The following is a 17,414-nucleotide window of genomic DNA, read 5'->3' as shown; positions in this document are numbered from 1 at the left end:
TTATTTAGCGTAAACAGACATTGCATATAGAATAAAGTACAAATGTAGGAGGACATGAATGTGATTAACTTTTTTGTTAAAAGGACCATACAGTCGCTACACTACACTGCAGACAAAGAATATGGCTAGAACCAAGTGTGCAAAATTCTACCATTTTATCATGTGTTTCTTCAGGTTAAATTTCAGTTTTCTGCTTAAACCAAACCAAATCAAAACAAAACAAATCCTCTGTTTTCATGGTAAGAAGGCAGTCTATCCTTTCCAGAATGACACATTCATATTGATACAGCCACATGCATAGGATTAGTTGTCTGTTACCTTTCTCTGATAAGTACAGTTCTCAGGACTTTATTACCTTTTGATACAGTTTGAATATCAGTTGTTTTTTTGCCTTGCAAACCCCCACCTTCTCCTGCAGTCTGCTTGAATTTTCACAAAAATCTGGGGTTATATAATTTTGCTAATTCCTTTTGTATGCCAGGATGCATATTATTCAGAATCAATAATTTCTATGTGTTTAAATTTCACAAATATACACATACCTAATTTTCTCTTATTTAGCTTGTCCAACTCTTTTTATATGTCTGATTTTGTACAAATCATATTTTCATTTGGCAAATCAGTTCTTTTCTGACTTGACAATTTCTTTTTTTTTAATGTGAAATATCTTGGATTCAGTTAAAAATATTCAGTAATATTTTCCCACAGGAGTTAGCATTCACTCCACAATAAAAGAACAGTATCATATTCTCAGTCAAGATCCTAGACCACTGAATGTTTTATCATCATGATTATTATTTTTGGTACATAAAAGAGGAAAAGAAATATATTTATCATAGATTTTTGGTCCTTTTCTCTTATACTCCTAAACCCATGAATGCTGTATTAGACTTGGTACAGCACTGCCATTAAATAGTGGAGATGCATCTAGTGTAGTAGTATATGTTAAATAAGTACCATTCATTACTTCCCCACAGACAAGGAATATAAAATCCATCAATTCCTCACATGTGAGGCAGATTGCGATTTACATGTTAAAGTGCCCCTGTGAATTGATTTGCATAGGAGAGACTTCTGGGGCATTGAAACAAAGGATTAGTGAGCATGAAGAGAGTGCTATTAGCATAGACAACACAGATTCTCCTACAACACACCCTTCAAACAATGTAAATATATTAAACATGAATATATAGATCTTTGTGGGTTTCCCGGCCAGGAACAAAGCAAAGGTCTTGTCTCAAAAGCAGCAAGTTTAAAGAGGTAAACACTGGGCAAGCCTCTAAGCAGAGTCAGGGATCTGTGGACAGGCCTTCCTTACACCAAACTCAGACGGACTTTTGGTTTTACTTCAAGTGGTAAGATGTAAACCATTACATCTGAGCTAATCTGCTAGATTTCCTTTTATTGACAGTGTATGGAAATAGGAACTTAGTGGTGTGTTTCATCTTATCCTAAGGCAGACCTCTAAAATAACCAGAAGAATTTCCTCTTGCTATAATTACATATTTCTCCTCACTTTTTTTTTTGTAATAGAAAACAACTATAGAGACAGTTACCTAAGCTTCTATTATAGACAATGCAGAACTCATTAACATAGTCACCGTAGCTTTTTCGGTTATTCACCCTAAGACAGCTACTTGTAGGTACCTGCAGTCCAAACTTGAACCCTTGTGTTGTAGATACCTGCAATAAAACTTGACCGGCTAAACAAAAACTTGTGGCATTATATGGCTCTATGGAGTATCCTTCTTCTCTTACGGCTAACTCCAGCCAGAAGCAGATTTATTGCATGTCACAACAGTCTGTCTTGGATGCCTGGAAAATCTCAAATGGCACTAAATGCTTGTGTTTTGGCCCCTAACTCAAAAGTTAGAATCACACTTTGCAGTGCAGTAATACCAAGAAAGTCTTTAAACTAATTAAACTGGGTAAAAATGGTAGAAAGGAAGATCCTGGGAACTACTGACTTGTCAGCCTCACCTCTGTGCCTAGGATGGTCATGGAACAGATCCTCCTAGAAGCTATGCTACGGCACATAGAGGACAGGGAGGAGATTTGAGACAGCAACATGGCTTCACCAAGGGCAAGTCCTGCCTGACCAACCTAGTGGCTTTCTATGATGGAGTGACTACATGAGAGGACAAGGAAAGAGCCACAGAAGTCATCTATTTGAATTTCTGTAAGGCCTTCCACACAGTCCCCCCACAACATCCTTCTCTATAAATTGGAGAGATATGGATTTGAGGTATGGACTGTTCAGTGGGTGAGGAACTGCTTGGATGGTTGCATCCAGAGGGTAGTCAATGGCTCAATGTCCAGATGGAGATCAGTGACAAGTGGTGTCCCTCAGGGGTCCGTATTGGGACCAGTACTGTTTAATATCTTAATCAATGACACAGACAATGGGATCAAGTGCACCCGCAGCAAGCTTGCAGATGACACTGCTACTTTTTAAGGCTGGGCAGGCAGTTAAGAGGATGACAAATTATCTCTATTAACCTTCTCCTTCCCCAGAGCGGAAAAGGAAAAGAGAAAATGGAGAGAGACTTACGGGTTGGAAAGATAAAACAGTTTTAATAAACAATAACAAGGAAAAGAAAGAGTAAAATAAATAATGAACTATATACAAAACTGCTGCTGAGCTCAACTTTATGATGATCATGTCACCGCTGACATTGCAGGGCAGGCGCTGGGCAGTCACAAACCAGACGTGGCAGGTGGCGGGAACCAGATTCAGGAGCGAAGGCAGGAGCATGGGCCCTCCCAGGATGCTGGCCATAGGGGGAGAGAGTGCAGCCCTCGTGGTCCCTCAGCTTTAAACAGAGCATCACGTGGGTGGGATGGAATACCCCGTTGGTCAGGTTTGGGTCACCTGTCCTGTCTGCTCCTCCACGCAGGTGCAACACTTTTATGGTCCTTTTCTTTTGTGGAACAAAGAGACCCAACAGGGACCCTAGTTTTCACAGCAACTAGTGTGGGTAGTGAACATCAGAAAGTAAAGTCACTTAAAAGAAATTTAACTGAAAAGTCTGTACTAGTCCAAACCAGGACAGACACTAAGCTGAGTGTGTAGTTGACATGCCTGAGGGACAGGATGCTGTTCAGAGAGACCTGGACAAGCTTGAAGAAGTGAGCCCATGTGAATCTCACGAGGTTCAAGAAGGCCAAGTGCAAGGTCTGGCACCTGGGTTGGGGCAACCCTGGTATCAATACAGGCTGGGGGATGAAGGGATTGAGAGCAGCCCTGAGGAGAAGGATTTGGGAGTACTGGTGGATGAAAAGCTGGACATGAGCTGGCAATGTGTGCTTGTGGCCCAGAAAGCCAACTTTTGCTTTTTTGATGCAAATGGACTACATCAAAAGAAGCATGGTGAGGGAGGTGATTCTCCCCCTCTACACTCCGGTAAGATCCCACCTGGAGTACTGCCTTCGGCTCTGGAGTCCTCAGTACAGAAAAGACACGGACCTGTTCGAATGGGTCCAGAGGAGGGCCACAAAAATAATCAGAGGGATGGAACACCTCTCCTATGAAGAAAGGCTGAGAAAGTGGGGGTTGTTTAGCTTGGAGAAGAGAAGGCTCCGGGGAGACCTTATAGCAGCCTTTCAGTACTTAACAGGGGCTTATAAGAAAGATGAGGACAAACTTTTTAGTAGGGTCTGTTGCAATAGGACAAGGGGTAATGGTTTTAAACTAAAAGCAGGTAGATTCAGACTAGATACAAGGAAGATATTTTTTACGCTGAGGGTGATGAAACACTGGAACAGGTGTCCCAGAGAGGTGGTAGATGCTTCATCCCTAGAAACATTCAAGGTCTGGTTGGACAAGGCTCTCAGCAACCTGATCTAGTTGAAGATGTCCCAGCTCATTGCAGGTGGGTTGGACTAGATGACCTTTAAACGTCCTTTCCAACCCAAACCATTCTGTGATTCAATGATTCTACGATTCTGTGAAACTGTTGTAGTCCACCCAAGGAATGCGAACTAGTATATAGTGTGCAGTAATGCTTCCTTATTATTTGTAGAGTCCATTGAAGTCTGTGAAGCAAATCTAGAGGAAAAAAATGGCCAACTTCTAAAGCACACAACAATTTCAAAGGTGTGAATATTTTCCTACAGTTCTACATGGCTTGTAAGTTCAAAAGAGAGTTCCTGGTTATGTGAAATAATCTGTGAAATCTATAGATGATTTCTTCTAGGCAACAGAACTGCTGATCAGGAGTTTTTCTCCTTCCTTTTTTTGCCTTTACACACATGAAATAAAATATTACTAATATAATACTTGTCAATTAAGTCCCATTTTAATACAGTCTTAGTGATATCCACTTTAGTATTTAACTGATTTTATATTTTACTTTTATGTGATGGGAATATTCTAATATAATGTTCTATTAAAGTGGACTTCCTGTGTACTCCACAGAGGAGTTACAGTGCCCAGTGTAATGGCTGTATGTTTTTATATGTATCTTTCTAGTCTTGCTCGTTCCACAATCCTTCTTGGTGCAAATGTGTTCTGCTTATTTTTATTTCAAATTTATGAAACCTCTGGCCTTAAAAGCCTTTATAGATCAAGTATTTCAAGTGTTTAAAATTGCAAATTATTTCCAAGGTCTTCAACAGCACAATGAGCACTTTTCTGCAAGAGATAATACACCAGCACAGAGTAAATAAAACCCAGACCTACAGCCAAGACATCCAAATTATGAGTCTTAAAGAGAAGACTGTGCAAAGTGTTCACAAAGTCTATCTTTAGCGTTATCAAGAGTAGATTGCGTAGTCTTTGTCAACAGTCAGTAAAAGGAGAGGTTTCTCCTGTAGTTGATTCAGAGCAAAAACCTAATTTTGGATGCCTGTAGTCAGCCCCATCAAAACTGCTCCACTGCACTGTCCATAAAGGCAGCCTTGGTAAAATAGTCTCCCTCAGCTAAACCTAACCTTTGCCAATATCTCCACTTATCTTGCCTCAGATGATTTGAAGCACTATACATAAGTGATAGGGAACACCTATGCCAAACCACTAACAACTCAGTGCCACTAGACCAGATTCCAGTTCTGGAGTGTGTCCATCAAGCTCTAGTCCCACCTTTCACTGCTGCGATCCCTGTTGCACATGAGAGGCTTCCATTTAAACCATAGGGCTAGGAATATAGAATCATAGAATCATTTTGGTTCAAAAGGATCTTTAAGATCATTACGTCCAACTGTTAACCTAACAATGCCAAGGCCACCACTAAACCATGTCCCTAAGCACCACATCTACTCATCTTTTGAATACCTTCAGGGATGGTGACTCAACCACTTCCCCGGGCAGCCTGTTCCATTGCTTGATAACCCTGTCGGTGAAGAAATTTTTCCTAATATTCAATCTAAACCTCCCCAGGCATAACTTGAGGCCCTTTTCTCTCCTCCTATCACTTGCTACTTGGGAGAAGAGACTGACATCCACCTTGCTACAACCTCCTTTCAGATAGTTGTAGAGAGCAATAAGGTCCCCCCTGAGCCTCCTTTTCTCCAGACTAAACAACCCCAGTTCCCTCAGCCGCTCCTCCACTTCTTCTCTACACCCTTCACCAGCTTCCTTGCCCTTCTTTGGACTCACTCCAGCACCTCGATGTCTTTCTTGTAGTGAGGGGCCCAAAACTGAACACAGTATTCGAAGTGCAGACTCACCAGTGCCCAGTGCAGGTAGGAATATATGCCAGTGATATCTACTGGGTCACTCACATTGACAAGACAGGTGCCTCCCAGCTACCTTATCACTTCTCCCAGGGAGAGTGGCAGGGGTGGTAAATACAGGAGGTAAAAACTATGCAGGAGCAGGAAAGACTCTAGACTGTTATATGTCTCTTTTGAGGAAAAGGCGACCAGAGAAAAGTAACCTTCAGGCTGTAGGCTACCAGTTGTGGGGAGGCAGAAATTAATTCAGGGTCTTTGTACACTTTCATGCTATGCTGATTGAAAGTTCATTCTGGACATTACCTAACCCAGCTTCTGCTGTTTCCCCTCCAGGAGGTTTGAGTATTAAATGGCATTGATTCTTCGTATGGAGATAAAAGACTGCAAATAAATTAACATTAAAAGGGATATGCCCTTGAGAAAGCCATTGTCAAAACATTGAGCTAAAGAACATCAGCTTTAAAAGATTTGGCTGAGGTTAGTGTTCTTGATGTCTTAGTATCATGGCACTGACTGCAAAAGAGAAATTCTTTGTCTTCTGTAACATACAGCCCAAGGCACTAATGCTACTAGGATTTAGAACAGAAGTATCTTTATACACAGGCACAGTCCCACTAAACTCAGGTTATTTCAGGGTTAGGTCCCTGTTTTCTCCTTTTTTAAACGATGCTGCATGTCCTTATACAGTGCTGTTGCTCTCTTGAAATACAAAAATAATTTTAAAAAAGCCTCAAGTGTGGTTATCTAATGGATATTTGCTGATGCTTCACAGCAAATCTTTTGACTCTTAAAGATTCTGCTATTGTATGTGCAAGAGCAATTGAGGAAAAACTTTATATTCATTAAGTTATATGAATTGCCTATTGTATATGGAAGATTTTTAGCATACTTATTTTTATTTTAAAACAATAAAAAGCTGTTCTGTATTGCTTTTCCTCTATTTAGAACACAAATTAATTGAGGTCATGTTTCTCTTAGGAGAACACTGTCATATTTCTAGTAAAAACACCATGAAAATTTAATCTGTGTCTGAGAGACTTTTGACCTTTCAAACTTGCAGGATATTTATTCTTCCTATTTTGTTTTATGTTGGGAGTCCTCACATTCATCTGTTCTCTTTAAATATTTACATTGTAACTTCTCCGGGTAACGTACCAGGTGCTTAGCTTATGCATAATGCTCATTATTTGTGCTGCTGCCCTCCTTGACCATTTTCCATTTTGTCAAGGGGTCTTCCAAAATTATAAGTTAAAAAAAAAAAAAGTTTATCTTGACTACTGTTTACTAATTATATATTATAAATTATCTTTAATAATTGCTTCAATGAAGTATGAAAAATAACTTATTGAATGCAATTGCAACCTTCCATTTTTAATATATTAGTCTCACCTTCCCACTTTTCCCTCTATAACCATTTGCTTTCCTCTTTCTCAGGAAATAAATCTAAGTCTTCCAACCTCATTTATACTTTATATTTCATATTTTATTTATAATCTTTGTTTCAATTGCATTTACTGGTAATTTATTCCTCCTCTTCATTTATCTTTTTATGAAATACATAAATTCTGTCCAAGTTCTCTAATTTTCCTGGTTTGTTTATTATGTCTTGTTAAATCTTCTAGATTTTAACCCCTTCTTAGCATAAAGATATGTGTCCATGTCCTGAATTGTCCTTTTCTTCCGTACTCACAATTTTGTATTTCCCTTTCACTCTTTTGTATTTTATATTCAAGTATTTTCCAGTGCTTATTAGATCACACTGAACAACAGTGATGTAGTGTTACAAAAAGTGCTAGTTATGTTAATCATGTAGGGGATGATTTGAGCAGATTTCTTACCAATGACTTTTAAAAGTCTTAAAGTTCTAGAATAGCATATTGTTCAAGGTCTGATTATTTAAGTAGGCATCCTCTTTAAAGCACTGAAATCATATTTACAGTACAGTTGCTAACATGACCCATTATATTCCAGATTGTTTTTTGAGATGTTGTCCTTATTCAATAAATAAAATTATCATAAGTATTTTCCTTCATTTGTTTTCTCTTACTGCATATTCTTTGATTTTTTTCTAGGTTTCTTAGTTGGTCCAAGACAGAGTATATAGGAATAGGCTTTCACATCAGTTTATCATCTAAATGATTCTTGTCCTCCTTTTTGAGGTCCTGTGTGGACCTTTTGTGATAAAGAAGATAAGATAACATCTGAAGAAAATATTTTAAACACAATAAATTTCTATAGGAATTATATTCAGTTCCTCTGGATTCAGCCCTATAAAATATAGGCAAGTGGTCCTAACTGGTCATTTATACTCCTTCGTAAATGAGTGGAAAAAGACAGGAATTTCCATACAGAGAAAGGATTCTTCCTGTCCTAAGACAGGTGCCTAAGTTGGGGGTAGGTATATGCTAATAAAGTAAACATGCACAGGATCCCTTCTGGGCACTGGAACCAGTGGTGTTAAACTACTCAGGCTTTGCCTGGCATGATTTTGGGCAATGCCGATTACCACTTTCCCAAACAGCTCCTGGGCACAGTTCAGGAACTATAGTGTACTAGTGACTATTGACAACAGGTATGCCACACATGGCCACATGGTTTTAGGGCCACAACAGTTCACGAGCAAAGACGTGGGCATGATGCACCAGCCTGCCCTACTTTCTCAATTCTGATGAATGTTCTGACAATAGAGCCTAGACTTTAAACTTTAAATTACTGGAGAAAAATATTATCTCATGGGCATGTTTTGCATTACAATTACAGAATCACAGAATCACAGAATGGTTAAGGGTTGGAAGGGACCTCTGGAGATCATCTAGTCCAACCCCCTGCCAAAGCAGGTTCCCCTAGAGCATGTTGCACAGGGTCGTGTCCAGGCGGGTTTTGAATATCGCTGGAGAAGGAGACTCCACAACCTCCCTGAGCAGCCTGTTCCAGTGCTCTGTCACCCTCAAAGGAAAGAAGTTTTTCCTCATATTCAGATGGAACTTCCCATGCTTCGGTTTGTGCCTGTTAGAAACACACAGAGTCCCCTCTTCATGAAAACAATTGATAAATTGACAGCAGGACTTTTTATTTTAAACATTTGTATTTTCTTTAATGAAATTTAATGAATGAAAACGAAAGTACCAGCAACCAAGGCTCAGATGCACCATGTCTGCCTTCAGCTACTCTGAGCGTTTCAGGACAGAAGAAGAGTCTCTACAGCTAACAGGAAAAGGTATGCTTTCAGTGACTGCACTTTGCAGTCAGCTTTAACCCATAGACCACCGTTTCAAAACTTTTATAACACCGTAGTTTTCTTTTCTATTTTTAGTAACTCCAAAAGAAAAAATGTACCAAGAACAGTCTCTTCTCTTTGGGGACATCTTAGAGCTGTCTGTAACGTCCTTTCATCATTTAACAATTGGTAATAATATTCAAAAGGCAAGAAATCCTCTTTAACTTTCTTATTTTGTTATATTTGAGCAGAAGTCATCAGATGTGGAAAGCAGACAGATCAAAATTATTTACTAACTTTTTTCTTTGCATTATACTATAGAAAGAACTCATAGCAAAATCTGAAATGCATAGGAAGTAATGAATTTAAATAATAGCAATTCTACCCTGTCTGTGTAATTTTTCATACTCTTTTTGCTATGTCTTACTAATGACTCAAAGTCTTGTCTTTTTTTTTTACCACTTTACCAATACAAATATCACAATACCACATTTTCAAAGTGGTGGGAGAGGGGGGGAAGAAAAAATATATTTTTAAGATAAAACTAAATTTCATTTTTCATAATACACAAAGAAGTCAAATCTAGAAAAAAATTCAGGCAAAGGGCCTGAATTTGAAAAGGTTCAATACACAGCAGGTCTACCTGAGAAAAAGCTTCTTGAAAATTCACTTCTTTCGGTAATGCAGTAGAAGACGCCAGGTTTGAAGTATTTTGAAACTCTGGACATTATTTATCTGTACAGTAAGAACATGAGAAATTCCCTAACACACCACAGGCTCACTTTACTCAGTACTCTCTCTAGCTGTGGTCAAAAGATTTGCTTAGGGACTAGTATAAGAAACAGGATATATATGGCGAGCGACATCATCTTAGCTAGGTCTTCCTAAATGTCAGTGATTTAGGGCATTCCTGATAGGGGTTCTATTACATAGGTCTTGTAGCATGAACCAAAACTCATTTATACAATCAGATGTATACAATGCAATTGTTTTTATAGCAGGAGCAGTGAATCCTGCAGCAGTAAGAAGCTGTCCAGAAAAGGAGGATTCTGAGGAGAAATATGGTACTCGTGTTGGCTGCAAGTGCATGGATATCTAGATTAGCTGCACTATTGCACAGAAATTACACATTTTTGGTGACCTTTTCCCTATTTTGATTTATTTTACACGTAGCTGCATCATGAGTTTGTCTTCTCATTTTATAAAAGTAATGGAATCTTTATATAGTTCCAGGTCTGCATGCTAATCTTTTTTTTAATCTTTATTCTACTGGAATATTTATGAAAAAAATTCTGGGGGGTTTTTAGACAGGGAAGGAAACAGGAAGAAATTCATTCATCCCAAATTAATTAACACGATAAAGAACATATACTTCTGCACAATAAGGGAGATTATGAGGTAACTGCCTTTTCAGGCAATTATTACTAAACCTTCTTTGTCAAGAATTAGATTTATAGATGAGCATTAAGGGAGTATACATGTAAACATGGACACGTTGACAATATTCTTCTTTTAAAAAAGAGGAAAAACAAATTTATGCACTCCAAGCACAGCTCCCTTGATAACTCAACAAAAGACTGACTTTGTTCTCCTTTTACTAGCTCCTCTGGGGTACTTTATGGACCAGTTCTCTCATCTCAAGTGTCTGATCCCAAGACATAAATTAATTTTAGATGCACGTTTTATTCTTTGTGGCTGCTAAGGTAATATTCACTATTTGTTTTGGTTGCCATGGAGATAATTGACTTCCTGTGGTGTCAAGAGCCTTTTTTGTGGTATTAAAGGGGCTTGGGTCCAGGGATTCTTTAATTTTTATGCAGTGAAGAAAGTAATTTCATCAACCAAATCTTTGTAAGATTTCTCTCCCTCATAATTTGAGTCATTCTTGTTACAATCTTGTGAATATTTGGAGGTTTTTTCCCTTTCATGTTCCTTTTGCAGCTCTGCCTGCACACTCCACAATGCTGACTCAAACCACAGGGAAGGGCAGTTAGTCTATTTATTAGTGTTTTACATTTGTCAGGCACAAGATCCCAACAGCATATTATCTGATAGAACATCAGCAGAAACAAAGATAAAACATTTGATTATAACATAGCCTTCAAGATGAACTGGTTAGGATTCAGAGACAGAAGTTTCAGACAAACAATCCTGTACTGAGGCTGTCAATAAAGAACAAAGAGCAAAGGCTGTTCAGTTTATATTAGCTGTCATTCTTACACAGCACTAAAATTTGGGCACTTCATATGAGACCTTCAAGCTAGAGACTTCAGCATCTACATACTTAGCAAAGACAGTTAGGCATGTTCCAAAAGTATGGTCCAGTAACCAAAAAAATGTTCAAAAGTATCTTCTAAGAAGTTCCAAAGGTAGAGGTGGTATGTAAGTCCTTGAACCAAGTGCTTCCAAACAGGAAGTGCAACACAGGACTTTGTGCAACACTCAGCTGAATTTGGGGGTTTTTTTTGTTTAGTATTTGAAAAAAGAGACTTAGAAATTTGGCTCTGGCCAAGAAGGTATAAAGTTGGAATGGTTAACTTGGGTGAAATTATTGCATGTACTATCCATCCTTTTCCTCATGTCATTCACAACAGTTATCATCCTTTCCTCTGAGTTCAGGCTTTACCATGTTAACTATGAACAAAAACCTAAATGAGCAAAAAGAAGCTGGGACTAATGTTAGGTTTTGTGTTCAAATAGTACTGAGCTTATGTATGCCTGCTCAGGATTTACACACTCTTCAGGTAAAGTTCAGGCTTTACCATGTTAACTATGAACAAAAACCTACATGAGCAAAAAGAAGCTGGGACTAATGTTAGGTTTCGTGTTCAAATAGTACTGAGCTTATGTATGCCTGCTCAGGATTTACACACTCTTCAGAGTAACTTGGTGCAGCTCAGCATAACTCTATGACAATAGCCAGAAGCCAGGATGTATGGCAGCATGGTACTGGTGTCAAGCACTGCTCTCCACATCTATATATTCAGCTATGGTCCTATTTGTGTAGAATAGAATGCAACATGATGCGATGTATCAACAGATGTGCTCCCACCATGCATATCTTGAACTTGAGATGGTACTGCAGTCCCTAAGGAATAATACATCTAGGTCCTCCAGCTGTAAGGTAAACTTATGCATTTCCCAAGCACTAGGCTTCCACTGAAGGCACAATAGAGCCTTTGGACAAGTCTTCATTAATAATGAGAATTAAAAGGGGATTTGTCCTCTTTCCACACTAACGGTGGATAAAAGCATATAAACACGGGAGGGATTATAAATGAAATCTGCATTAATCCCACGATTAGCTCTCTTACCTCCAACCCCCACCTCCTATATTGAGGGTTATGCCCTTTAAAGCAGCAGATCTGTTACACTTAACAAAAAAACACACAATAATCATTGTAGTGTTTTTCTAATGCATTGGGGTTTTTGGTCTGGTTTGTTTCAAAATTGGTGTACAACACCAAAATGCTCACAGGTATTACATTCAGGAGTATACTTCTGCTCCATGGAAATGATGTCATTTGTTCCTAAAGCATCTCACAGCCAAGAAAAAAATTAAAATCAATAATAAAAATGGAAATATTTCAGAACAAGTAATAGTAAAACAAAACTTTAGAAATCTCCTTTTAAGTGTACAACACAAAATCAATTTGCTGTGACCCTGAGAGTCAGTTGTTCTTGCCCTTGTGACAGCAGAAGAAAAAAGAAAAGAAACAAATTAAAGCAGTACATAAAAGTCTTTTGCTTCCCAAAGACTTTGTAGTGCTTTTGAGCTAGGAGAACATTTAAAGAAAGCTTTTGAATTTTTATCAATACCATCTTATAATATTTTTTCAGTGTCTGACATAGCATTAGCCTTCTAGTTTATCTGTCACTTTTCTATTCTTTTCTTTTCATGAAGATTGTTCTGTAGGTAGGCTGTAATTTGAGAACCACTATTGCTCCTGCAGTTATCCTGCCTCCTGTCTTTATAGTCTATCCACCTAATCCATTATTGTTTGTTTATTAAAGTTCCTTTTTTATATTTATCAAAATCTGCATCTGAATAATAACTTAAGATCTAAATTTGAAGATATCCAGACAATATTGAAATACTCATACTGGACAAGAGGATTGATCATACTAGAGCAACACACTAGATTTTTTCAAAAAATACTGAATAGCAATGTAGTCTTCAGCAACCATGAAAAAAGCAATTTTTAAGCAACTGTCTCTAGGTTTCTGGGCTGCTTTTGTGTTCAACTGAAATTTCTATTAATCTCTTTCTTTAAATTAACTGAACAGGGATTCTTTCAGAAAATGTTCGCTCCTCTGCAATATTTCAAAAAAGAAGAGCCTGATACAACACACATGTGAGAGATATGAAGAGGAGACAATAATAGGAGTACTTAATTTTGATTTAGAATCATAGAATCATAGAATGGTTTGGGTTGGAAGGGACCTTAAAGATCATCTAGTTCCAACCCCCCTGCCACAGGCAGGGACACCTTTCCTCTAGACCAGGTTGCTCAAAGCCCCATCCAACCTGGCATTAAACACTGCCAGGGAGGGGGCAGCCACAACTTCTCTAGGCAACCTGTTCCAGTGTCTCACCACCCTCACAGGAAAGAATTTCTTCCTGTTATCTCATCTAAATCTACCCTCTTTCAGTTTACAACCATTCCCCCCTCATCCTGTCACTACTTGCCCTTGTAAAAAGCCCCTCTCCCGCTTTCCTGTAGGCCCACTTCAGATACTAGAAGGCTGCTATGAGGTCTCCCCAGAGCCTTCTCTTCTCCAGGCTGAAGACCCCCAACTCTCTCAGCCTGTCTTCATAGGAGAGGTGCTCCAGCCCTCTCATCATCTTTGAGGCCCTCCTCTGGACTCACTCCAACAGCTCCATGTCCTTTTTATGTTGGGGGCCTCAGAGCTGAACGCAGTACTCCAGGTGGGGTCTCACGAGAGTGGAGTAAAGGGGTAGAATCACCTCCCTCGACCTGATGGCCATGCTGCTTTTGATGCAGCCCAGGATACAGTTGGCCTTCTGGGCTGCAAGCATGCACTGCCGGCTCATGTTGAGCTCCTCATCAACCATCATCCCCAAGTCCTTCTCCTCAGGGCTCCTCTCAATCCATTCTCCACCCAGCCTGTATTTGTGCTTGGGATTGCCCTGACCCACATGCAGGACCTTGCACTTGGCCTTGTTGAACTTCATGCGGTTTGCACAGGCCCAGCTCTCAAGCCTGTCAAGGTCCCTCTGGATGGCATCCCTTCCCTCCAGCGTGTCGACCACACCACACAGCTTGGTGTCGTCAGCAAACTTGCTGAGGGCGCACTCAATCCCACTGTCCATGTCGCCAACAAAGATGTTAAACAGGACCAGTCCCAAATCTGACCCCTGAGGAACGCCACTCATCACTGATGTCCACTTGGATATTGAGTCATTGACCGTAACTCTTTGAGCGCGACCATCCAGCCAATTCTTTATCCACTGAGTGGTCCATCCGTCAAGTTCATGTCTCTCCAATTTGGAGACAAGGGTGTCGTGCAGGACAGTGTCAAATGCTTTGCATAAGGCAAGGTAGATGACATCAGTTGCTCTTCCCCAATCTACCAGTGCTGTAACCCCATCGTAGAAGGCCACCAAATTTGTCAGGCCTGATTTGCCCTTGGTGAAGCCATGTTGGCTGTCACCAATCACCTCCTTGATTTCCCTGTGCTTCAGTATAGTTTCCAGGAGGATCTGCTCCACGGTCTTACCAGGCACAGAGGTGAGACTGACTGGCCTGTAGTTACCCAGGTCTTCCTTTTTTCCCTTCTTGAAGATGGGAGTTATGTTTCCCCTTTTCCAGTCAGTGGGAACTTCACCAGACTGCCACGACGGATGGATAGCGGCTCAGCAACTTCATCCACCAGTTCCCTCAGGACCTGTGGATGCACCTCATCAGGTCCCATGGACTTGTGCACCTTCAGGTTCCTTAGATGATCTCGAACCTGATCTTCTCCTACAGTGGGTGGTTCATCATCCTTCCAGTCCCTGCCTCTGCCTTCTGTGACTTGGGTGGTGAGGCTAGAGCACTTGCTGGTGAAGACTGAGGCAAAAAAGTTGTTGAGTACCTCAGCCTTCTCCATATCTTGGGTAACCAGGTCTCCCGTTTCCTTCTGGAGAGGGCCCACATCTTCCCTAGTCTTCCTTTTATCACCGACATACCTATAGAAGCATTTCTTGTTGTTCTTGACATCCCTGGCCAGATTTAATTCTATCAGGGCTTTAGCTTTCCAGACCTGGTCCCTGGCTGCTCAGGCAGTTTCCCTGTATTCCTCCCACGTTACCTGCCCTTGCTTCCACCCTCTATAGCCTTCCTTTTTGTGCCTGAATTATCCAGAAGCTCCTTGTTCATTCTTGCAGGCTTCCTGGCATTTTTGCCTGCCTTCCTCTTTGTTGGGATGCTTTGCTCCTGAGCCTGGAGGAGGTGATCCTTGAATACTAACCAGCTTTCTTGGACCCCTCTTCCCTCCAGGGTTTTAGCCCAAGGGACTCTCCCAAGCAGGTCCCTGAAGAGGCCAAAGTCTGCTCTCCTGAAATCCAGGGTGGTGAGCTGGCTGCGCGCCCTCCTTGCTGCCCTATGGATCTTCACAGAATCAGAGAATCACAGAATGTTAGGGATTGGAAGGGACCTCGAAAGATCATCTAGTCCAATCCCCCTGCCGGAGCAGGGTTACCTAGATCATAACACACAGGAACGCGTCCAGGCGGGTTTTGAATGTCTCCAGAGAAGGAGACTCCACAACCTCTCTGGGCAGCCTGTTCCAGTGTTCGGTCACCCTCACCGTAAAGAAGTTTTTCCTCATATTTAAGTGGAACCTTCTGTGTTCCAGCTTGCACCCATTGCCCCTTGTCCTGTCAAGGGATGTCACTGAGAAGAACCTGGCTCCATCCTCTTGACACTTGCCCTTTACATATTTAAAAACATTAATGAGGTCACTCCTCAGTCTCCTCTTCTCCAAGCTAAAGAGACCCAGCTTCCTCAGCCTCTCCTCATAAGGGAGATGTTCCACTCCCTTAATCATCTTCGTGGCTCTGCGCTGGACTCTCTCTAGCAGTTCCCTGTCCTTCTTGAACTGAGGGGCCCAGAACTGGACACAATATTCCAGATGCGGCCTCCCCAGGGCAGAGTAGAGGGGGAGGAGAACCTCTCTCGACCTGCTGACCACACCCCTTCTAATACACCCCAGGATGCCATTGGCCTTCTTGGCCACAAGGGCACACTGCTGGCTCATGGTCATCCTGTTGTCCACTAGGACCCCCAGGTCCCTTTCCCCTACGCTGGTCTCCAACAGGTCTGTCCCCAACTTGTACTCATACATGGGGTTGTTCTTGCCCAGATGCAGGACTCTACACTTGCCCTTGTTATATTTCATTAAATTTCTCCCCGCCCAACTCTCCAGCCTGTCCAGGTCTCTCTGAATGGCTGCGCAGCCTTCTGGTGTGTCAGCCACTCCTCCCAGTTTTGTGTCATCAGTGAACTTGCTGACAGTGCACTCTATTCCCTCATCCAAGTCATTAATGAATATATTGAATAGAACTGGTCCCAGTACCGACCCTTGCGGGACTCCGCTAGACACAGGCCTCCAACTGGACTCTGTCCCATTGACCACCACTCTCTGGCTTCTTTCCTTCAGCCAGTTCACAATCCACCTCACCACCCGATCATCCAGACCACACTTCCTCAGTTTAGCTGCGAGGATGCTGTGGGAGACCGTGTCAAACGCTTTACTGAAATCGAGATAGACCACATCCACAGCTTTACCATCATCTACCCACCGGGTTACGTCCTCATAAAAGGCTATCAAGTTGGTTGAGCATGACTTCCCCTTGGTGAAGCCATGCTGAGTGCCCCTAATGATCCCCCTATCCTTGATGTGCCTAGAGACAGCACCAAGAACAAGTTGTTCCATCACCTTTCCAGGGATGGAGGTGAGGCTGACCGGTCTATAATTACCCGGGTCCTCCTTCTTGCCCTTTTTGAAGACTGGAGTGACATTCGCTTTCCTCCAGTCCTCAGGCACCTCTCCCGTTGCCCACGACTTAGCAAAGATGATGGAGAGTGGCCTAGCAATGACTTCCGCCAGCTCCCTCAGCACCCGTGGATGCATCCCATAAGGGCCCATGGATTTATGGATGTCTAGATTGCTTAACTGGTCCCTGACCCAGCCCTCATCAACCAAGACAGACTCCTCCTCTATCCTGACTTCCTCTGGGGCCGCAGGGGTCCGGGGCTCCTCAGGACAGCCTCCAGCAGTATAGACAGAGGCAAAGAAGGCATTCAGTAACTCCGCCTTCTTTTTATCCTCTGTCTCCAGGGCCCCCACCTCATTCATCAGTGGGCCTACATTGCCTCTAGTGTTGGCTTTACCTGCAATGTATTTGAAGAAGCCCTTTCTGTTGTCCTTGACCTCTCTTGCAAGGTTTAATTCCAAGGAGGCCTTAGCTTTCCTAGTTGCCTCCCTACATCCTCTGACAACAGACTTCTATTCCTCC

Source organism: Nyctibius grandis, chromosome 2, assembly GCF_013368605.1.
Source record: "Nyctibius grandis isolate bNycGra1 chromosome 2, bNycGra1.pri, whole genome shotgun sequence".
Taxonomy (NCBI): domain Eukaryota; kingdom Metazoa; phylum Chordata; class Aves; order Nyctibiiformes; family Nyctibiidae; genus Nyctibius; species Nyctibius grandis.
The sequence above is the reverse complement of the archived record's forward strand: the minus strand, read 5'-3'. Positions refer to the sequence as shown.